Genomic DNA, 25,377 nt, shown 5'->3' with positions numbered 1-25,377 from the left:
ACATATAGCAGTTTAAAAATGCATTACTTATGATTTGACAAACGCACAGAATTTGACCGACAGTCACAGTCTCCCTGCACAGAAAAGCTACTTGATTAGGATAAGAGCAGCTCTGATTTAGGAAATCCCACTGCACCATTTGGAACAAAAAAGGAAATCATGAGACCTTACACACGAACATTAGGTATATAATAACAGGAATAGAAAAACTGCGCAGTTGCTGTTCAGATCAAGGACCTGATTGTGTAGCTTGAGTATTGTATCTGTTTTTTGATGCTTGTCATTAAATCCCACACAGGGCTATCTTTCTATGAAACTCTTGTCGTCTATTAAGATTTTCCACAACATTTTTATGAATCCTGGCCATCAAAGGGGCAAGAATGATTGTTGCAACCATGTTTCTAAATGTTATCGTCCATCTCACGGGACATTAATTTAGCATCAGCTCCCTAGCGATTATTAATATGCACTATAAATATATGCAGCAATCTTTGCTTTATGTCTTTACTGACCGAAAGGGTGACATTTCCACTTATCTACACCTTCAGCAGATCCCTTTCACACATTACCATAGCATAATCACAGCTGCAGCTGTAAGTGAATAACAGGTTTGACTAATGTAGGCTAATTTTATAAGTCGCTTTAGTTAGTTAGCATGTTACAATGTTGTGTTATCTGCTGATAAATCCAGCAATTATTATTATTTTTAATTGAATGATTCAATTTGGAGTATGTCAAAATGTCAATAATTATAGTTAATTATTATAAAAAAGTTTTTTTTTCCAATTTACTTTGATTTAAAGCTAACAAAATCATCAAACATTTAAGGGGTTGCAACCTGTAAACATAGTATTGTTTTATTGTGTTATATTTGTATTTTAGATTTTTTCAATTTATTTCAAGAACATACCTCATGTGTCCTTTGGTGCATTTTATTTTTTATGGAAACAAAATATGGGTTTCCAAGTCCATTTCTAAGATTAAATATTAATCTGATATGGCTTTTCAGCTGTGCTTTCTGGTTAAGGCTGTGTAGAGTTTTTTTTTTTTTTTTTTTTTTATCCCTGCAGGGACAGAGATGTCACTATCCTAAAACTAGTGGCACCATGCAGTGATTTCTGATACAAACTTCTTCTTAATTTCTCTTTCTCTGTTCCTTCTTGATAGAAACAGCCTGTGGTCAGGAGCCACAGCAAGCACTCACAGACAGCTCAGTCCATTCGAGGTAAGACTTCACATCAAAGACAGCGAGTCAGGGATCTAGAGATCCCATCTACTCCATCCATCCACCTCTTTCACTTTGGCTTTGAAAAAAAAAAATCATCAAATTCAAGGAGCACAATCACGTCTTTAAGGAAGACAGCCTATTTGTATTCTGGGCTCCCACTCTGTCTCCTCACGTGTGACTGAGTGCAAGTGAGGGAAGGAGAGTGAGCAAGGAGGGAGGAGGGCAGAAGGAGGGAGGGAGTGTATGAGAGAGGGGAAGGATGAATCTAATGCGTTGCAGCAGAGAACTGTGACAGACCAGGCATTTATTTGAGCAGAGACTGCTGCTGTAGCAGGAAGGACGCAGCGGCAGCAGCAACAGCAGCAGCAGCAGCAGCACAGCTCTATCACTCAGTGCCTCCACCACAGCTGGAGACAAGGTGGACACGAAGAGGCGGAGGCACCGGGAATACACACTGGGAGCACAGCACCTCTCCAATGCCACCAGCAATATGATTCCTGGAATACTATGTTGGCTTTTCCAGCTTTGCCTTGCAGCATGTCAGTTCCCTTTTCCTCCTGATACTCTTCAGTCCATCTATTACCCTTTCCTCTGTCTTGATTTGCAAAGGTATTCATGCCAAGGGAAAGCGTGGCTTGAATAAGAATCAGCACCGGTCTCTCTACAGGTCAGATGTTGGTACCAGCAGAAGAGTCAAGAGGCATTCTGCACATTATGCAAATCTCCTGAGTACTCCTCTGCGATCTCCAGGGGTTTTATCACAGCTCTGTCTCATCCAGAGGAGAGAAGTCAGAGGAGTTATTGGCGTTGAGAAGTGCATATGAGAAGTTGAGCTCCAAATAAGGCCTCTTTATTTCTTTTCCCTTTATGGCTATTGAGTTTTTTGGTCAATGTGGAGGGGAAACAAAGACAAGAAAGGCAGAAGATCTAAAGTAAATTTGCTTCATGAGTGGAAAAAATCAACAACAAATTTGTCATTTGCTTCAGTTCCATTGTTGGTGAATCTTGTGAATTCCTCCAGAGGGACATCCAGGACTGAGGTGTGAATCACTGGTAAGTAATAGAAGTTTCTAACTTTAGTTCATGCACACACTTTCTGACTGTTTAACTATCATCTGCTCAATAATATTACCTGTTGGAAAACAGTGTGCATTTATAACCCACTGACACTGGACAAGGCTCATGTTACAGAATAAATAATAACATTTATCACATTTTTTTTGTATCAGGATTTTATCAAAACAATCTACAACTACATTATTTTAATTCTATTTATTTCCAGCACATTTTATTTTTCCTGTCATCCCTGCATGCCACTCTGCAGGGATTGATGCCTCTTACACTTCCAATAACATAAAATTGACAGGCTAACTGATGCATGGCAAGGCTTCTCCACCAACTTGTTGTAATTTCGTTGCTAAGCTACAGTTCCCTTCTGCGAGAGTAATCATGCTACCTGTCAGGAATGACATGATTTACCCTGTTTGGACATCAGCATAATTCATTCCTCTGGGGTCTGAGAGCTTCTGCTGAACAACTATGCCCAGATATGTGTAGGAAACAGCTGTTTAGCTTGTCCTTCAGAGTTCTCTGCTGTTTGTGGCTGCACAGAGCTTGTTGAATTATGCTCCTGCTCTTGTCGGAGACATTCAATTTAGAACAGAACTGAATATCTCATTATATAAGCACGTTAAATATATTCACTAACTATTGAAACTGGTCTGCTCGTCTCAATGCTTGGACCTTTTATGTAGGGGTTAACTGCTCGGGTTACATACTAAATTACTGCTTTACCCTGAGAGAGATGAACATTGTCTCTTAGAAATACGGCCTTTTTGCCGTCTTATTAGTTTCATGAAAAAAGCTATATAATCAATATCCAGGCAACTCGATGTCAATCACAGGTCCCTGCCTCTTGTAATTACACATTACCAAAATTGTGAAGTACTAGACTGAGAATCAAGTAGACCATACACTGGTGGCCTGCGTCCTGGACTGGAGTACTGGTAGTGGGCGGTTTCTATTTACCGCAATCACACTCTTCTGTCACCCACAAGCCTGTTGAGATAAGAGGGATCGTGGCACATGCATTTAGATTACACCATCATCTGTTTGCATGCAATCAAGGCCTCTGAGATGCTGGACAAGTGCTGTACCCCTGAGAGAGCATGTGGTGATGAGCCATGTGTGCACAACCCTTGATGCCACTTGTGATTCTTGAAGCAGTGAGGTGATGATGAAAGGCTGGTAATTGCTGCTGATTAAGATATTAGAAAATGCATTCACCCATGCATAATGAAATTATATGCGTCATCAAAATCAGAGCAAACATACTTCAATTAGTCCAATTGATAAAGTCCTTCCATCGAGACGGGATCACTTGAAAAAGTGAGCAGAATTTGATTCATTCACTCACCATTCATTATGAAAGGAAGTGTGTCGCATGTCATTGTGTTAAGCAACACTATATCTGCCTGAACTGAATAAATTAATGATTGTAGCGACGCGGCACAATGTTTAATCGGCACACGTGGGTTGTTATTGCCATTTTGAACTGTTTAGCCATCAGCCAGTCTGTCTCCAAGTGCATACTCTACACACACAAAAAATTATACAGGATTGCATAATATTGTTTCTATTTTCTTCTTCCAAAACCCGAACAGCACTAAACCAGCAGCCCTATGGGGAACTGAGCATGCCAGCATCGAACAATAGACTGTCAGCCATTCTTTTGAAGCTTAATCCAGCACAAATCCCACACCAAAAACATTAGTCTCAGTAGAAAGCATATGCCATATAATATTGAACAAGGAAAACAATAGGAACAGCATCAAAAACAAGTCAGGGAACAGGAGCACACCAGTGGACCTCTAGAGTGAGCCACAGCTGGCTTTACCTAAATCTACTCATGTGTACTCATGTTACAACACTGATAACTACAAACCAAGCCTTGCACATACATTTGCTGCAAAACCAATCAGATGCTGCTTTTGCTTTGAATCTTTTATATACAGACCTAGCCCAATTCATTTTCCTCTTTTTAATCAAGTATGATTCAACCATTATCAGAATAGTTTGATAAGAACATATATATAAGAACAAATGGGTCAAATTAACACTTCTTTAATTTAGAGAGTCATTCCAGTTCATTACAGCTTTAGCCTTATTTTTTGTACTTGCCATAATTTAATTGGTTAAGATAACGACGGTGTACTCGCCATTACAGTTGCTCAGAATTAGGAGTATGTTCTAATAAAGTCCAAAAATGCAAGAGCCCTGAGGGGCCAAACTTTTTCTTAATTTTTCTTAAAAGTCAATGATTTAGTGAGATTACCCAAAACATTATATTTGGCCAAGCCTTTAATAATGCATAACTTTTAAACCTTTATTAGGAAGTTTATCATTGGCTTTACTTTTGAGCCCTGGAGGTTGCTGCTTGGCTTTGCTGCCAGGTCTACGTTGAACAGGAAGTCTGTCTGTAAATATTTACGTTTTGAATTGTAAATTTATTGTTTACTCTTTTATTTTCTGTTTGTCTAAGCTGGGGGTTTGTTTCTAACTGTTCCCAACAAATTGGTTGACAAATTGCTTAGTCAATTTGCAATTTGTATTTGTTATTTGCTTATGTTTTGATATGTAGTTTTAAAATTTGTATTTTTATTTTTTATGTTTTCCAAAGGTCCTGTCTCTCCAAAGTGATGCTTTCATTTTTTTTTTTTACGTTTAATTTGGATAATAATTGGATAAATAATTAATAAAATGACGATGACTTCCAGCTCTAGTTGAAAATGCATCATCATCTGACTGCAGATGTTTTCTTGTGTCTTCGAGTCATCCCCTTGCGTAGGAACGATGACTACTAGGATGCCTACTGCAGAAATATGACGAGATGACATAAATCTTAAAATACAAGCAAAGGATGTATGTGTCAAAGTGCGTATGTGGATTCATGTCTGCTGAAGAGTGGGAGTTATTGCTGCATCTTTGCTTACAGTGATATCTTTAAAGTATCCGAGTAAGAATATGGTATATGTTGTATCTGTAGTTAGGATGTGCAAAGGAATTACTCAGCAGACTTTTGACCTGATCCTACTAGAGTTTCATGACATGCAGTTCCTTCAGTAAGTGTCTCCTCAGACTTGTGGATGTACATCTCAGTGCTTATCTATGCACTGCACTCTCCCTGGTGAACAGTTAAGTGGCAGGCTGTCAGGGAGTGAAAGACAGACAGCACCAAATAGAGCATTGACCTCCTCACTCCTCTTTTCTATGCCTTGCTGATGATGTTGCCCCCACCAGCTTGGCAGTTGTGTTGGAGCAGGTGCAGAGAAGTTTAGAGAGTTTACACTGACAGCCTTGAATGCCTCTGTCACTGCGAAAGGTGGCAAAAATGAGAAAATGTAACCTTCATGCAACGATATGTCTCTCAAAGAGAGGACCCTGAGATAAAAGGCTCGAAGTAATCACACTGACATCTCCTGTAATGTCACATTCTATCTCATCAAATTTGGGAGCTAGTTGCAGAAAGTCAAAGTGCTTGATTGAGGTTCAGCATACTTAATCCTGGTGCATATGTGACTGTTTTCTGTCAATCAAAGACAACATGGCACATTTTCAGGGGAGGAATATTTTTGGACAAGTTGAACACATCACTTATGATCTTCAAAGCTCAATTTATGCTTGTCATATAGATGTATGCATATTCATTATCCAGACACTTAATGCTAATATGTTTAGTTTTACATTTACCTGAAAAAGATGACTAGTGGTCATTTAATTAGGATTTTTGTCAGTCTGTCAGGAGCAAAATTGAAAGTGGCGTGATGTTTGACTCATGTGATTTTGAAACAGGAGACTTTTGTTCTCATCCCTTTTTCTACCAGCAGTCAGTATTGGTTATTAGTATAACCACAACCTGTCTGTAACCTTAATAAAACTATTTTTTGCCAGAAGGTAAAAGGTCTTGAAGACCGTTTTGCATCCAGGGTCAAACTAAAAGTGTGAAACAAAAATTAGATGTTTATTAGATGTCTTTTCTAAAAATCTTTTATGAGGGAAAATCAATCATAATATTGATACTGACAAATACTCTAAAAGAGAAGGACTTCAAACTGTGTGATTACAGATGATCCAGGCTATTATAGGCTGTATTTAGAAAAATTAAGCAACCAAAAATTAGTAATAAGAGCCACTGAAATTCTATCCAGTGATGAGGATGATAACCCTGCAGACATTCTTCTCGGATAAAAATATACTGCACCCACAGAATCCAAACTCTGTTGCAACTCAGTTCTCTTCCAAAGACATAATCTTTTCACATATTTGGTAGATTGCTAATTTGAAATCTAAACCAAATGAGGCATGTTTAGAATCTTAACCTAATAGGACAGGTCCTCCCTCTGCTAATGCAGACAAGTCTGAAAAAGGTCACTTCCCCAGGCATCCTTTTGTACCTGCTGCCATCTGGAGTAGACATTCAAGTGTGTGGGCATGTCAGCATAGGTCAGGTCTGCCCTAATTAGTATTTCATCATAATTAAACAGAGACCACAGACTGACAACTCCATTTAAATTGGTGTAATGCAGCAGGTAGAGTGAGTGGAAGTATCACCCTTCCATAGTGGGAGATATCGCTTAACGCTGCTACTGGCTCATTCCCTGATGTCACAGATATTTTTAAAAGACACACAGCATTGCAGACACAGTGTGGGAGGTGAAAGAGAAATTAATTGTGAAAAAATAAATAAATCATAGGCAACTTAAAGAAAAGGCAGTGTGATTTCTATCGAAGTGTTTCATCACATACTGAAACTTACAATTTTGTTTACCTTCAGACCGTAGATGATACACACAAAAGCTCTGGGGACAATAAGCACTCAAGCAAGCCTTGGAAACAAAATTAAGTGCAGAGAAACATAAAAATGTAGCTTACTATGGCAAGCGGAAGACAAGAAGCTTACTTGACAAGTGTGTTAAGACAGAATATGCGAGACGAGGTGTGCCTCATAGAAGCTAGGCCAGAAGAATTCCCAATGGCATTAATTCTCCTCTTAATTTAGCAGAAAACACATCTAATGGGGCTTGTATATTGCAATTTTACTTTTTAGAGTAAATTCACATTCCTCTATTTTTTTATGTGAACATTTTCTACTGATTTGCATAGCAACGAAACACAAGGGGCTTATCTAAAAAAAAAAAAAATGACTATTCCTTCATAAAAAATAATTTAAGAGGCAAAGTGCAAGTGGATGTGGCAATCTCATTTTGGTAGCCAGGGTTAAGCACAATCCTGGCAGAGTGTGGTACAATCTGGAAAAATGGGCTGAAGTTGGAGGAATACATTGTTAGTGGAAGGAATATATTATCAGCAGATGAAGTTGGGACAGGCTCACATAGTATCCAATCACATTAACTTATCTCATTCGCTTTAAAAGCAAAAGACAATTTCTTAATGGGAAAGGAGCAGAATACAGACCAGCTTCTGGAAGAAATATGAAGAAATGTGATCCATAGTTCAGGAGGTGAAAAGAACTGAAGCAAAGATACTGTGTGTGTGTGTGTGTGTATATATAGATACACATCTTTTCACTGTAGAATAACAAACCTTGAAAAGTTTATACCTTTAAATTACACCAAAGAACACATGTGGCAGCATATAGTTGATCTCTATTGTTCAGTGATGGCAGGGCTTTGCACACACACACCCGGTGTGGAGCAGAAAGAAAGGTGCATTGATAACTCGGCTAACTTTTTTCTCTTGTGACCTAGATTAGCCACTCAGTTTCAGCAATGTTAGCCTGATGTTTGGAGGTGAGTAAGTTGTGACGTTCACATTCTTCAAGGATAAACAGTTTTATTTTTTAAATTCTGTGTTGTCATGTTTGTTTTTGTTTAAAACCTGTTTAGTTTTTTTTGTCATTTTTACGTAAAATGTTATCTCAATCAGAAATGGCGTTGGACTGCTTGCTTGCTTCACACTTCCTTTACAACGGATGTGGGGAAGTGCAAAGTCAATATAACTCATAATCAGAATGTCTGCAATTATAGAAATGAGAGCCAGATTTAAACATTTTTGCAATTTCCCTTTACAGATGTTTCGCTTTAAAGAAATATAATCAGGGATTTACACATGTTTTTTCTCAAATTATGATTCTGGATTTGGGCATAACCGAGCATTTGTGGAATTGCTGGAATCCACTTGTGTATTTTTTAATATTCAAACAAAATGTTTAATTTTATTTAATTTTTCTTCCTTTTTTAGGGCTTTCATATTTTTATCACATTGCACGCATGTGTACTTGTGGCAGTGTGGATTATCTAACCAAAACCAACCCCTCAATATGCAACCCATAGTGATTATATTTTATCACTGCTCTATGAGATAACAAATGAACCGAAGCCTAATTGGACCAAGTGGTGGCATGCCACTGCAGTATTTACAAAACCTCTGGCAGCCTCTCATCTCCTGGCTTTTGGCACAGCTGCACTGGAGAATTGCAGCCTGCTCTCTCATCTGCAATGTTAAATATGGCCATATATGTTTAGTTGCAATTAAAGTATCTCGTTGTGCATTTGTTGTAAAATTGCATAACAGGCATCCCTTACTGCAGCATATAGAATAATATATGTTCATCATCCAGAGGAGAGCAAACACATGCAATTAAAAGACAGGAAGTTGTACTTTAAATTTTCATCATAATGCTGTTGACAGAGTAATAACTTCCACAGCTAATAAAGCCTCTGATATGTGTTGTATTTACACAGTGTCTGAATATCACAAACAATGCCCGTTTGTCTTATATGAGGGTCAGACTGGCAGTCAGGAGCCACCTGTAAGTACTGTAAGATATTATAATGAGGCTTAGAAAGTCATTCATTTCTCAGCAGAGGACTGCTAACAGCTTGAAACATATGGGGGGAAAATCACAAACCAGTGTTGCTGGCAATTCAGCAGTGATTATTAAGGAACACCTGTTTGGCTGGCTGGCAAGGCTACTCAGGGTCCTGCTGAATAGCAGCAGGCTAATGAAGGTCTTCTCAGCTTAATTGTTTGGGCTATAAATAGTGACGGATAGAGGGAAAGAGTGCGGCGCCACTCTCATCCATTTTTTTGCCATACATACAGTGAATGTGCTATTAGAGGATTGTTGTTGTGGGTTGTGAATAGGGCAGAGGAGGCGATTGTGTAATTGCCAGCATTAGCAATTACAAAAGAGTCATTAACAGTTAACTGTGAAATTAAACTTTGGAAAAAGGATACGTGCATGAAGTGAGGGTTGCTTTTTTAAGTATGAGGGAGGCCAGTAATCCCCAATAAACATGTTGGGTGTGAGGTTTGTTAAAATGCTATTATAACAGATAAAAATCCTTTCAGTTTTAAAGGTGAACAGCAGATTTTAGATTGCAGTGAAGGTCCTGCAAAGGTCTTCCTCATTAGCAATTCAAATCATGACCAAAGTGATTTCTTCTTGCGTTTGGCCTGCACAGTCCCCAGCCCCCATATTGCCTTTGCACTGACAGAACCTCATTTTAGGGAAAATTAAATGCAGAACACATCACTAATTGCAACATTACCCACAACTATATCTCCAGAATGACTTTTTGACAGAAGAACTCAATGAGTATAAAGCAGGATCATCTGATTTTCAGTTAAATAGCGTTTGAAGCATCGTCACTGCAGTGTGCGCCCTGCTGTTCAGGGGTCACCTTCATTGATGTTGTTCAAATGAGATTGGCTGGCAGTGTTTTCCAGGTCAACCCTTCTGAGAGAGAGGGAGGTTGATAACTTTCACGAGCCTTAAAGTTTCACAGCAAGCATGAAAAGAATTACATCATTGAAATGTTGTTTTGAGGAGCCAAACAGAGAAAACACTGAGGCTAAAATTGCTTTTGTTACTGTTTTACAGCACTGTGTTTGAAAAAACTGAACCATTCTTGGATCAAATGCCTTTCGTGGACCAAAATAACTTCAAAAATGATTGCTTTCCTTTGGGATCAAATAGTGCACAAATAGATGTCCCCATTATAAATCACTTAAAACATCCTTTGTTGTGAAACGTATTATATACATACAATTGAGCACAAAGACTTCACACTAATGCAAGCAATATTAGACTTTTCTCTGTCTTGGCTCCCAAATGGTGGAACAAGCTCCCTACTGACATCAGGACCTCAGACAGCCTGTACATCTTCCGCCGCAGGCTCACGACCTATCTCTTCCAACAATACCTCGGTTAAGTCATGGTCACCAAACAGATATATTAAAAAAAAAAAAAAAAAAATCTTATTCTCTTCTTTTCTTCTTTAACATATAGCACTCCTTAAGCAATGACAGTTAGCTCTTAAAGTTATGTACTTACTCGATTCCTATGGTCTATGTCTAGTACTATCAGGTTGAATGCACTTATTGTAAGTCGCTTTGGACAAAAGCGTCTGCTAAATGACATGTAATGTGATAAAAATACTCATATGCAGCCACCAATGTGAGGTGTAGCTGTATCAAAGTGGTCAACCTCAGAGCAGAAAGAGAGAAAATCCATAAGATTCACTGTAACTCGAGCAGAAAAAAAAAAAAAAAGATTGGGTCACATGAGTCCATCAGGGCCTGAGCAGCAAGAGGGGAGCGAATGTCACCTTCCCTGTGCTGGAGCTCAGAAGTGTGGCATCCAGCATGGCCCACGGTATCAGGAGCAAGCATGATTATTATAATATATGCAGGGTCTGCATGTGGATCGAGGCCAATGGCCCACTGATTCACCAGGAGCCTCCACGGGTGTCACGCATTACTGCACGACAGATAAACACGCAAGCGCTTTACTCATCGTGGTCATCATCTTCAGATCACAGATTTTACATTTACATCATCTACCAAAAGACCAAAGCTTTTCACTTGATAAAGTTTGCATTCAGCACATTCTGTTTTGCATTTTTCATTATAAAATTAACTATTCCCCTGTAGATCACATATATCTCATCATTACATGCTGCATGCAGCTCAACACTAACTGTGTTGAATGTAATATAAATTAATAGCACGGCATTGGGACCTGCAGATAGCAAAGAGAAACAATTCTACAGAATAAGAAAACTGACAATAATTGAACATTTTTCAATCAAGTAGGGAATTTAATTAACCCAAGACAATAAGGTCTATGTGGCACTTTGTTTACATGCATTCTAAAAGAATCTGCTTGGATAATTAAACCACCGCTACTAATACTGACTTTTACCACTGTTTAATTTACATGAGCCGTAAACTGAATGTAATATAGAGCGTTACAGTCTACCATTACCATATTTTACATTTTAGATTGCTATTTGCAGCTTCCTGAAAAATGAATATCAGAAAAAAGACCATACGACAGAAAAAAAAAATCTTGGTCTACTTTGGGTTCTAAATTTAAATTGCATGGCATACTTAAACTACAGAGGAATAGACCGAACCATGCTCCATACATTACTGACGTCAGCTGTGAAACCCAACCGCAAGAGCTAATTCCAAATTGATTGTTAAAGAAGACAATGCTGATTGTGAATTATCTGCTGGATACCTATTTAGGCCAAGTGGGCTGTCTCATCATTTGCCTGAAGCAACTGAGCGAATTTGTGTGAACAATGTCGTAATCCTGGTTGGATTTATCTTTTCTTTTCCTTTCATAGTTTCTTCTTACAATCTGTTTGTATGGTGAATGTAGCATTATGTCACAATTAATTAATAAAACTACTGTATATAAGTGTTAACAGAGACTAACTGAATGAGTTATGAGACTATATGTCAACATCAGACTGGCAGTATTAAGGTGCTTTTGTGGTTCTGGTAATATCTTCCTGAAGCTTGAAGGCATATCGGGGTTATTAGTCGGCCGTCTAATGCCCAGTCTGCAGATTCACTTCATGTTTAATAGTCTGTTCTTGTAAGATAATTCCATTCAAATTCTACCCTTAAAATCTATCTTTTTGTGTGTCCCTGGTGGATTAGTGTAACCATATAACTGCAAGCTCCCCTGTGGTCTTTATTTACCCTTTTCTTCTCTTCCTTTCAAACTTCCTGTCACTCTCTACTGTAGATTGTCGAATAAAGAGTGCCATAGGCTTTCTGCGACTCAAATCAATGGCAGTCTGACAACTCTCTGCAGACCTTGCACAACTCCTCCACAACTTAGGGGTCCAGTGTCATTTTGCTTTGCCCACTGGATGAATTATAATGTTCAATAGCACCCCCATAACACCCACATTTCCTCTCAGGTCCTTGTTTATGTTTTGAACATATTTTAAAAATGCATTTGGGGAATTTAAGTGAGAATGTATAATGCACGAAAACAAAATCAAGGAGCAATAGAAAGAGAATGAAATGAAGACTCTTCTCCTGTCACTGTTATATCTACTGAAATATGAAACATACACACACACACACACACACACACACACAGTGAAGAACATGACTAAAGGATGCTGTGCCGTCTAATGCTGTTTTGTGTTGGACCTAACCCTGAACATTCTCCTACAATCTTTTTCGCAGGCTTTTGGTATTGTATTATGCATGCGTTTTAAACATGCAGGGCTGTGTGAAGCCAGTCTGCATTCCCTTTGATGTTCCCCTCTCTTTTCCTGTCTCCCGATGCAAGTGTATTATTATCCCGTAGGTACAGATAGGAGGCGTACACATACTTAACTGTGTAAATATGTGATGTTATGTGTACTGTTGAACAAGCTTTGGTGAGAACAGCAATGAAGACTGAACTGAAATAAAGCAACATTATTAATAACACAAAATAATGAAGTCTTGATTTTAGTCAGTGGTATTCTGAAGCCTTGATGCCTTTTATGAAATCTAATATTAGTTTTCACAGACTAATATTTGCTTCCAAAGCCTCTGAAACACTTTTTCTTTTATGTACACTTTAGTAATGATCCTACTGTGGGAGGCCATGTTCACACATAAGAAAGCTTTAATAAAACAAGAAACATTTTTCTATATTAACCCACTTAGTTAGATATATCATCATAAGCAAATATGCAACAAAAGCAGGCGAGTAGCTCTCAGTCCCTAGTTTTCTGTGTATGTGTGTGTGTGTTGTGTGTGTGTGTGTTGTGTGTGTTGGCTGTTAAGGAGATGCTGACAGGTAGTGGGAGTCAGACTCAGATTTAAAAATGGCCTCTGCCTCCTCTTCAAGCCCCCCTGTCAAACGCAAGAGTTTGCAAAAGTAGCACGAAGAATAGGAAGCTAAATATTTTCAGCTTCTGCGTGGGAGAGAATAAATACATGGGAAATTGCAAAGTGTGCCACAGGGTATGTTCTGTCACCTGTGGAGGAGTATGTGATGTTAAGCAAAATGCCTCAGGATACTCAAAACACCATACACCAAACAAGGGTCCAGTGGACTTGAACACAGATTTCACAATTTCTGCCACCACAGACATCTCTCAAGCCTGATGTTTTAATTAGATTTACTCGTCATTGTTTTGTTTTTTATTACATTTTTATTTTTCAAATATGATTTTTGAAACACATTTTTTTTTAGCTAGTATTGCATTATATTAGTGAGGCCTACAGCAGAAAATATATTGCCTTTTGCAAAATTACTGTTATTTATCATTCCTATGGCTTTGACGTGATGGTGAACAAAATATAGTTTTCTTTTCATTCATATTACATAGCAGGAAAAAATTATTAGACCACCCTTGTTTTCTTCAATGTATTGTTCATTTTAATGCCTGGTACAACTAAAGATACATTTGTTTGGACAAATGTTATGATAACAACAAAAATAGCTCATAAGAGTTTAATTAAAGAGCTGATATCTAGACATTTTCCATGGTTTTCTAGATAATAACCAAAATCATTATCGAGAAAACCGTGGAAAATGTATAGATATAAGCTCTTAAATTAAACTATTTAGTTGTAAGAGGCAATAAATTAACAAGAAATTGAAAAAAGGGTGATCTAATAATTTTCCATGACTGTATAAGTGTCAAAACACCAACATTTTTAACTTAAACTTAACTTAAAAGACCAGTCAAGAAAAATACATATACAATACATACATGATTTCCATATAATATCATTTTTATGCAACTATCTAGAGAAAACAGAAGGCACGAAGGTGTAAGACATAAAATAACAATGTACCATATGTGTGTATGTTACAGTTTGAATTGTACGTTATATTCATGTCAAATATGTACAGTACAGCAGGGTGAGTCACAGGCTTTGAATTACAAATGATAAAACACATCTACAACTGTGTGTTTGCATCCTCAGAGATGTCTTTGACATGTATATTTTTTCAGAACAGTGCAGCAGAGCATGCAAGTTTCTCCGTGTGCATTAACTTATGTTTCCACTGAGTTATTTAATTCCTCTTCTGTGTATGTGCTATACTGTTCGCATACAGATGTGTTGCAGCAGAGAAACAAAGATGCCGGGGGTGGGGGGGCAGTATGTAGCTGCTAAAGCCTTGACTAATGAAGCTTTAATCTGCACCCATTTCCACACTGAATTTACAGCCAGGCCCACTCCAGGGAATCCAAGGAGTTTCTCTACTCAGCAGAAGACGGCCGTCTTGCATCATCATGAACTGAATCTAAAAATAAAACCTAATTAGTTTTTAATAGTTTTTTTAGTTTGTTTGTTTTAGCTATAGCTCTTTAACTTCTAATCTGTTACAAATTGCAAAATACTGGTTCATTAGATGTATTGATATCAGTTTCAAATAATAGCCTCATAGACACATTTTACCAGATTTAAGTTTCAGACAACACAAAAGAACAAAGACTAAAGGAATTGTTGCAGAGGTGTATTAAGCTGTCCTTCTGTTATCACCCAATTAGAATAAGAAATAAAACAGAAGCAACACATTCAGAATTAGCATAATATATTTATGAACACTAAATCATGGCAAATTGAATTGAAGACTGTGCACCTTACCTCCCTTTCTTGCCTATGTTTTACATTATATACATTTACTTGCCTAAGCAGGTGTATGTTTATGTTTATATTATATATCTTTTATGTATTTTATTTATTGTCGCACTGCTTTCTGGAGTCAGCTCTTAAATCTCATTGTACATGTGTATAGCGACAATAAAGGCATTCTATTCTATTCTATTCTATTCTATTCTATTCTAGTATTTATATTAACAAAAAAGTTTTCCAGTTTGAGCATTAGATGTTTTTTTATTTCAATTTAGTGTGGGTCATAATGGATTTGCAAATCATCATTGCATTCTGTTTTAAGTTTTTGGTTAGATTTAGATCAGATTAAAACTTCGACATCCTACCGATATAATTTCATTTTGCAAGTGTGCTTGTTATAAAAACCTTAAATTTTTTTATTTTTGCTGCATGAAATAGCCTGAAAATGCAAATCCCCCACCAGCAACCAGCCTGTTGAGCTCTCATTGTGTTATGAGGTGGAGCTCGGGATGGCTGCTCATAAACCTGAGATTGCAGATCTTCTGTGCATTTCAGTCAGCAGTAATACACACTAAACAACCATACATAGCTCCATCACCTGCATGAGTGTGAGGCCGGTTCTTCTCCCAACAGCATTCAGGCAGCCTCCTGCTGCAGATTCAAACTGAAGCCCAGCAACAGTATGCCTTCATCTGTAGTTCAAATGTTTGAACCCCATGGTTGAATGTGTTGAACCATGGGAGCCGATCTGTACGGATCATGGATCAATAATGGTCCGTTACACCACCACATTGGGTCGTTAGAACTGCACCAAAGGGCTCTAGAAAACATCTACTGGTCCAATCCTTTTACCCTACCAAAATCAGTTTTTCAGTGTTATTTGTAGTTTGTGCAAAAGTGTAAATTTAAAGTGTAGGCAAACTTCTTGGTTTTCATTATATTCAAATCCTACAGTGTTTGCTGCCGATACTATACATCTGAACACAAATGAATCCACAGAGTTCATTAACTGCTGTTGTAAAATGCAAAGAACCTCATTAAAGCCATTAATTAAAGTGGGTAAAGGTTGTTGGAGTGCTGAACTGATGGCATCTCTATTGACTTAAACAGTTTGCAATGATCGGCCCATAAGAATGGAATAATGCAGAGTTTATTTACTCTTTACAATCCTTCGCACCCCTCCCACCTCCTCTGAGTCCTCCTCCATCCTTCTTCGAAGTTGTGAATGAAGAGACTTTCTGATATGGACAGTACATCAACTTTCTTTAGCTGTTGTTCAGATCACCCACTGCTTGTTGTCCCTGTACCTGCGCAATTGTCTTTAGTACCCCAGACAGACCGTGTAAGAGTGATTGTGACAACCCTGCTGTCTGCAGGAAAGACCTCAAGGCCAAGTGATGAAGGGTTGCTTAAAGTTTGGCTGGCAAGCTTTCTCTCTATCCATGATACCAGCCCTATTTTCTTTCAGTTGAGATTGAACTGTATGACTTTGTGACCTGTACCTATTTTTCACCTAATCCTCTGACATCCCAAATAGAGTAATGTGAGGATGAAACACTCTGTCGTCCAGTTCTGCCTCCTCGTCTGTTCCTCTTCTGTTCCTCCCTGTGAACACAGCAGCAGCCGCGTCAGTGTAGAAAACTAAGTCTGACAGCAGGTGTTGTGATGCTGACCTAGGTACAGCGCGATGACAGAGGTTCGGCGATGCCTCATGAATAAACCATGTGACGATTAAGGTAAAAAAAAATTCTACAACCTGGCTAAACTGGTTTACCCTAAAGCTGTTGCAATAATTTGGAAAACACAAGCCTTCAACTCGGGGAGACAGGACTCAGCAACAGGAAGCAAAGCGCACAGTTTTCTACTCACAGGAAACAGGGCCAAACATTATTCCAACTATCACAGAAGCTCAGTCAAAGGCCCAGCTCTGCACTGTCTAATGGAATTGTGGCTAGCACCATTGACAGTCCCCTCACTGCTGATAGGTTTGAGTTACTTTCTAAGACTGTGCAGACGCTGTACATTTTTATTTTGTATTAACTAGACATTTTAATCACTCTGTCTTCTCAGCAAAAGTCTGCAACTTTTATGCTCACATGGTACAGATTGGCAACAACATGGCAGCTCAGAATAAATAAACAATGATGGGAGATGTAGCCAATAATGGTTCATCTGTTCTGCAGTCACAGCAGTCAGAACAAGCCACTACATAAAACGTATTGCTACAATTATATAAGAACAAGTGTACAACAGTTTGTAATGGATCGTTTTACAGAAATGATATGGAAAATTGGACCCTGGAACAGCTTAAAACCTGCCTGATTGGAGTTAGGTTGTGTTTCGGCAATGTGCAAAACAGGCACTTTTTCACAAACTACTACAAAGCCTCATGCATGTTGGAGAGACAGGTCTATCTATGCAAGACTATAGTTTTAGTAAACGTAGTATCTCTTCACATAATTTCTCACAAAAAATAGTTTGAGTTTCAAAAGCATTTTATTTTCAGCTTTGCATATTGTTCAACATGAATGTTGCAGCCTACTGTATAATATTTGTCTGTGGTTGTTTCTGGTTTTCTTAATTGGTGAAGAAAGATCTTAGAATCTAAGAATGGACAGAATAATAATAAGAAGAATCATGGAGGGTGGGTGTGTCCTTGTTTTGCAGGACAGCTGTGTATTGTGTTGGCAGTGTTACAATAAGTGCAGCCATTTTGCTTTGTCCCCTTAAACCAGTAGAGCCTGTGAGAGGAAATTTAAATAATGGATATATATATATAGTAACCATGTGTCTATGAGTGCAGGCAGAATATCAACAGGCCAACATTTAATTTACCTTTTATCTGTAGCTGTACAGATGTTGGCATATACTCTTTGTACAGCCAATATTAGGAGTTGGTAGGTTCATGACTAGCTGAACCAGTACTGGTTGTAACTATCAATGTGTATAATTGTAGGCATATTTGGAAAGCTTTCCAGAACCAAGTTTAAGTTGTAACTTTCATGAACAAACACACAGCACTATCTACCAAGCGCACATATTTACTGGTTAAGCTAATTAATGCTCTAGTGTGGCAGTCTCAAAGTGCATTTTTTGGATCAGGATTAATCCCACAAATATTCACATACCTTCACAATGATAATACTTTTCTTTCACTGACTCTCCTGGTCCTCTGTCCCCATGGCAATATGTTTAGAATGCACTGAGCCAGCATCAGTCACTTGCTTCTTCTCTAAAGCCTTGCTGAGCTGCACGCTCCCCTGTGTTCCTCGCTGCTCGCTGAGTCTGTGCCTGCTATCTGCCCTGTTCATTATTTTGTACATGGCTTATGTAGTATGGAATTCACCATTTAATGCTGCCCAGCTCAAATAAAACACGCATGGCACCGAACCTACTGAATTTTGAATGAAAACAAAATAGGGCTCACACTGGCAAAAACCACCAACCCGGCATACATTTTGTATTCAACTCTGGCAAGCTAAAGCCCATGCTCATTAGAGCTGTCCCTTTTCCAAAAACTGTTTTAAAGCAAAACCACAGGGCTGGTAAAACAAGTCAGAGAACATGAAATGGCAATGCTGGCTGTGTCTTATAAATTTGATTCATACTCGCATGCAGTTATCAGTTTATTTTAACTAATTGCAACAAAACAAACTTTGCATTTCAACTGAACTCTCCCCATGCTTTCATCTCATTATTGATAAAAAAATACTTGAACGAAATTATAGTGTTTGTTTTCTCTCTTGGAAAACATGCTACATGTGTTTTTTAATGCAGAAAAATAATAATATAGCTGTATAAGTGAGCCCAGAGCCTGCCTATATGTGGGTCACCATATCTTTCTTGACTCTTGTGGCCCCAGTTTCAAACAGGTAAGACATAAGGCGTGGTTGGAAAATCCACTTTTCCAGATGTTTTTTTTTTTCTTTTCTTCTTAACCTGTGCACAAGTATTTCAAGTATTTCAGCGACTTTCCATTTTCTAAAGCGCTGTAACATTTATGATATATGTGCCTATATCTACTGCACACCAGCGCAGCCAAGGTCAACAGTGAATGCATGCATGTTTTGGCTTTCTTTCCCACTGCAGCTGTCAGAGATGTGAGCTACATTTAGAATAGCATAAACCCCATTTTATGTGTGCAACACTTGCTTCCATGCATGTTATCTGCTTTGATTTTATACCTCAGGTAAAAAGAAAAAGCAATTAGAATAATTTGTTAGGTGTCCATAAACACATGCACACAAAACCCACTGTATATTAACATATTCTTGATCTTACCTTTTGCAAGATTTCCCAAATCATTTTCACTTAATCACATGGTACGTATCAAGAGACCCACGCAGTAAAGTCTTTAAGGGCAATTTAACTTCCTCCTATGTGCAACGATTTTTCTGTGAGGGAGCAGGGGAAAGCATTTTCACACCTGGAACAGACTGACGTGAGCAGTGGACCAGTGGGTGATGTTTGGGGAATGCAGCAGCAATAACCAGACGGTTGAAATGTCAGCAACAGGCAGCAACACAATACTTCCACATATCGGCGCTGATCCCAGTGGGCAATGTAATAGGGCTGCGACATTTAAAAGACAATACCAGAGAATATTGAGCAACCGAGATGTGGTGGTTAGATCTGACGTGCAACTGTGGTCACACTTGTTCCTTTGCCATGCAAAAATGCTGCAATATGATGGCACTTTAATCATTGCTGCTATGAACGAGTTCTCAATTAAAGACAGACACATTTCTCCCTGGTTTGTGTATTTTGCATAGGGACTGAGAGTTTTTGTTCTGCTGTCTGCCTGTAATAAGACACACAAAAGCACCATCAAGAGTGAAGAATACTCATATGACAGTGATGAATGGCTTGTTTAAAAGCATGAATAGCTCTCGACTCCACAGAATACTGGTGTGCCCATATAAGGGGCTTGATCATGTGGCATGTAATTGCTTTGGTGAGAGACAGACATAATTGCAGCTAATTATTTTTGGAATATTGATGAAAACAAGTGTTTTCAGAGGGAAGTACCTTTAACCACTGTGTCCTTGCAGCATGTTTCTGGTTGGTTGGAAAGGAGCTGTTCAGCCAGTCTGTGTATTCACAAGACGATGAGTTTGGGCATACATACAGCTGAGCATGTGCATGTGTGTAATTTAGTTTGGAAATATTAGAAAGGCAAGAAAGCACCCATACATGAATAGAACCTGGAGTCACCATTAGTGGCTTTGCTTTCCCTGCCAACGTTATTGATGGCAGACAGAATGTCTCCAAGGCTCCATGCTCCCATGTGTGACAGAATGAGAAAGACAGCGTCGTCTGTGAGAAAATATTTCTGTGTTTATCAGTCAGCACAGCTAGCCACAATAAAAGCCATTCTGTTGCATACTGTACATAAACGGCGCACAGCAGTGCCTCCCCCGTCCCAATTGCTTCCACCTGCACTGTCCCCTGTTGTCCCCTTTGACAGAGGGGGCTTGACGGATAGATCACAAAGATGCACAATCATTGCATGGTAGGGACTGGGATGGAGTGCTCCCATTATTCTAAAGCAAAGCTGTCTGGCGGGGCAAGGCCTGCGCGCCACATGGTGCCGTGATAGATGGGGACCATTAATCAAGGCAGGACGGGGCCCTGAGATTGATGTGTAGAAATTCAAATGCTCAAGCAGCATTTGGAAGATTAAGGCTATGTGGGCAAGGTTAGGAGGCTACCTTTCTGTTGTGGAGAAACAGGTGTGGTAGTGCAGCCGCTGCCCAGCGGTGACATGGGATGGGCCTATAGGGGATGCTCTGCCCTGTAACTGTGCTGCTTTCAATGTTTTCCTCCCATAAGGCTCTCCCGTGTTCCATATTGAATCAGATATCCTACATTTGTCATTGTCCCAGTCACTTTCTGTCCTTGGTGTTGAAGTCTTCTCCGGAGCAAATGGGATCATTCTGATACCAAGCATTGAAATTAACACAAGGGAATATAAAATGTGTTTTCCCACAACTGTAAACACATAAATCTCCACTACGAATTAAAGGCATGCTGATATAAAATATAGTGTCTGTCATAGCAGAAAATAGAGGTTTATGCTTTTAAAAGATCAAAGAACAGCCAGTTTTAATGTATACCAAATAGGTTTGTGGAATATTTAATTGTGATTTAGTAGGACCTTTTATGTTGCTTTGTAAAATACAACATGCTCCAGCTTCCAGACTGCACTAAAAAGTCTAACCACCATTTCAAATGAACAGACTAATCATTATTACCCTCATTGCTTCTTATCTTATGTGCTGCTTAAAGGAGTTACAGTACTTCCTTTGCAATTCTACTCTGCCAACAAAGCATTCTGTTCTAAATAGGCTACAGAAATGGATAATGACTACAGTGAACTTACTAGAAATAGTCGTTTTGCACCCAGTTTTCTTAGGTTCATTTATATCTTAGCAGCAAACTGCATTAGTGATGGCGACCTTATCTTGCTTGAATTAACAGTTGCATTCGGTCATTATTCAAATGCAAGCAGGAGCAAAGAAATTGCACACAGCAACAAAAATGTGCTTACAAAAAAAATAAAAAATGGTGTCATAGCTGTTGGTGCTTAATAGAGACCTCATGACTGATAGCAGCTGTCTTCAGACCATGCAGTTATACCACTTATGTTTAAGTACATCTAGCATACTGTATTTTGGCTTTTTTTTTTTCAATAAATGGTTGATTTTAATATGACAATAGTAAGATGGTGCAAACAAGTCTTTTAAATATAACATTAACTTGATGGCATGCAGATGGGAGCAGAATAAGCCAAATGGCCAATACCAGATAAAAACTGCAAAAAAGTACATTCATAATCATTATAAAAGTCACACAATGTTAAGAATCAATTAGTTTCACAGAAAGGAATAAACAGAGTGGAAATATAAAATGGAAGACAGTCCAATGTCAAACCAACTTTTGTGGACAAAGCAATTTAAAAGTGAAACTAAGCAGAGTCAAGCTCCTATTACATTAAGTCTGTTTAAAGAGCCTTATCATCACTTTAAAGTCATCAAACCAATTGTTCTTTGAGTAGAAAATACTTTTGCAGCAAGTCATGCAGTATGTGAAGGCAAAAACCACCACAGCACTTGTGCAATTACAAATCCCATCAGCAATATTAGTAAGGAGGTAAATCTATCAAGACCTTAAAGATAAAAATGAACCACTGCAGCTGGAGTGGGCTGAGCCATTCACCCAACATGGTGTAATAGAGAGTGAAAGCTTTAAGTTGTAAAAAAAAAAACCTTGTCCATTCTGTCTTCATTAAATGTAGTGTCTCAAGGTACAAGAACACAGGAAGCCAAGTGCATTGAAAACATGGTTATTATGAGAGTATTTGTACTATTTCGTGACCTTTTGCAGCTGCAAGAAAAACAAATCTATACTTTACTCTATAAAGTATAAATGCTTTTTACCCCCTTAAAGCAGGAAATGAGGCAGTGTCAGTATACACTATATACTGCTTTACACTACAATAAACAATGCTGGCCAGATTGGCATGATGTATACTGTATCTTGGATATTTAGGTTTTGCAGAGGGTACTTCCAAAAGTTTTGGTTACCTGCTGACCTTTTATTATATTTCTGCAGTCACGTCAGAATGTTCAGGATCAGCAATTTTTTCTATGCCCAGTGGCAATTTAGAGTGTTTATATATTTTTATGTGCATTGACTTTATTGCTGCGTGTCTCCCACCCAAGTGGACCAATTTGCTTTTCAATACCAAAATACAACCCTGAATCCTGTGCACTGTATAAAACATGAATGAAAAAAAACAATGTATCAAATTCAGAATATACTGGCACAAAATATAAGCATATTATCGCATTCTGTTGCAACGTTTTGGAATTAGGGTTGTTCCACTAATTTAAAACCTATAATATTGTCAGCTTCGAAATATGTCATACATACATACTACACAAGACCAGCTTGACATCTGTCTGCAGCCTTTTATTCTGCAACCACTAAAAGTCAGTCTGGAATTTGTTCTCTCCAGCAGCCTCTTGCTCGGCCTCTAGCTTCCTCTATCAGCATCCTCTTCAGTGTCTTCCCCTCTGCCACGATGTCCATAGTGGTTCTTGAACCCGGTTCTGTTGCTCACTCGCCCAGATTTGGATCAGGAACGTCATCCGTGATCCTACCCACCAGCATATCCAGAACAAAAAATGGTGTGAATACTAAAAGTAAAACCAATGGCAACAACAGCTACAGGTAGCAGAAGTTGGCTCTGCTTTAGCAACAAGTAAAGCTTTCTGTCCATCAGGAAAAATTACAGAAAGTTGAAGCCGAGCAGCTGAAGGACATCAGCGTTTCATCACCTCATCTAAGTTCTTACTAACACACAGCTCTTATCTGTGTCGCAGGACTGGTTAGACACCTTTCTGCGCTTTTTCTTCAGACACACTGAGTCATGTTGAAATACCAACAGCCTCTTGCATTACTGTAAATATAATACTCCAAAGTTTAGTTTGTTTATGTCATTTCAGTCTGCTGCTCGATTTTTTTCTGCTCTATTTTAGAAAACTAAGTGTTGCTGTGGCAATATGTCCCTGTGACATGGACATGTTTGTCAGAATGCATCTTATTTGACAAACACATTTTTCCTGAATATTAAGGACAAAGAAAGTCGGAACAAGCAACATAAAAGGCGTGAGAAACAAAATGACATGTTCTAACACGTTCACCTTTTCTTTTCTGGGACATAAGATACAATCTACAATTTTAATTCATGACCTAAAAATGTCTATGTGACAATTTGGATCAAACTATTAATTCCGTCATATCGGTGCGCTCAAGGTTGAAGGTGGTCCTTAGAGTAAACAGTGAGTTTATAAAGCATAATGGAGAGAACAGACGTGGATGTAGTGGATCATTACCAGTGCTTTCAATCAAGAAAAGGTATAAATGTTAAAAAGTGCTGCATGTCAAAGAGATTCATAAAGTGCTCAGCAATCAGTTGAAAGAAAGAAAAGTCTCTTATCATTTATGGAAATTCAGTATTTCTTCACTTTGACCTGTTCAACAAACATTATTGCATTCTGTGAATGCCAATCTCATTCATATTTAAAGTGTGACATCTCATTTTCTCTGCTGCTATCTAACATCATGCATCATCTGACAAATTAGCAGAGATGGCTGTGACCACACGATTGCCCTGACAATTCTCTGCTGTCAGACATGTTATTAACATGTTGGTAACACACGAAAGACGTGCTTTAACACCACAAATTGGCTACTAAATGTGTTAAACAAATTATTGTCTCACAAATACATGAAGTGAACAAATGAAAGCATGCCACTGCCAATGCAAACATGTTTCATTAGTGGAGCGGACAGTTACCTCCAAAAGACATGATGTTTTGGTTTTGTATGAAGTGTTAATGATGTTAAAGTAATAATTCAGTAGTTTAGGAATGTAGCACTCTGTTACAACTAAAAGTCATGCATTATGATTACGATTTGATTATAATTGCTGATGTGTGTCTTTAAGTCTGTATCCTAACCTCTGACAATACATCCCCATTTATTTATTGGTTATATTTTTTTTATTATTAAACTAAATATGAAGAGTAACTAGAAACTTAATTTATTAAATGATGTGATGATGTGAGTAAAGAGAAATTACACTTCCTGTTCTCTTCATGTGAGCAAAATAAAACCTTTCCTTCCAGTGGCAAAGCATCAATTTACATCTTCACATTATGTGGAGCTCAACTATTGTGAGTTCTGACAAGAAAAAAACAATGTCTTGATTACATTTTTTTAAGCATTCACAATCATGCTAAGCCCAGGATGCAGCAACAGTGCACCTGCAAGGAGGTAGATACTAGATTGTACCCACCAAAAATAATTACTGGATAATTACTGCCCTGCTCTGATTCTGATTGACTTAAGATTATAGTCTTTATGCATATTTTCACAAAATAAATAAATGATTTTTGCATGTGGAAACTTTTAAATATTTGAAAAGTGTTCTGCAGTGTGTTTTAAAATAGTTTTTCTTTTTTTTTCTTTTTTGTCACAAGACTGGGGCTATGTATGACAAAATCTGATGTGATTGTCACATATTTTAGTTAGAGCTGTGGATCTCGCTCCATGCAGCTATCACGAGTGCTTACTCATTTACTGCCCTGCTGGTTGCCATCTGAAATTAAAAACCTGACCCACCTTCATTTCATAAAGCTGCTCATTATAATCTTTTCTTGCTGAGA

The 25,377-nt window shown here is 38.3% G+C and overlaps 1 protein-coding gene across 1 annotated transcript in view; it reads left to right on the top strand.

Annotated features, from left to right (window-relative positions):
- Window positions 1-2,116: 2,116 nt before the first annotated feature.
- The window catches only part of lrrc4ca (leucine rich repeat containing 4C, genome duplicate a), a 182,865-nt gene continuing 159,604 nt past the window's right edge, over window positions 2,117-25,377 (top strand). Inside the window, exon 1 of the mRNA XM_059335029.1 lies at window positions 2,117-2,281. The gene's annotated coding sequence lies outside the window, so the exon portion shown is untranslated. The remainder of the gene's footprint in view (window positions 2,282-25,377) is intronic.

Source organism: Centropristis striata, chromosome 6 (genome assembly GCF_030273125.1).
Source record: "Centropristis striata isolate RG_2023a ecotype Rhode Island chromosome 6, C.striata_1.0, whole genome shotgun sequence".
NCBI classification, from domain to species: domain Eukaryota; kingdom Metazoa; phylum Chordata; class Actinopteri; order Perciformes; family Serranidae; genus Centropristis; species Centropristis striata.
Note: the sequence above shows the minus strand (reverse complement) of the source record. Positions and strands in the feature narration are given on the sequence as shown.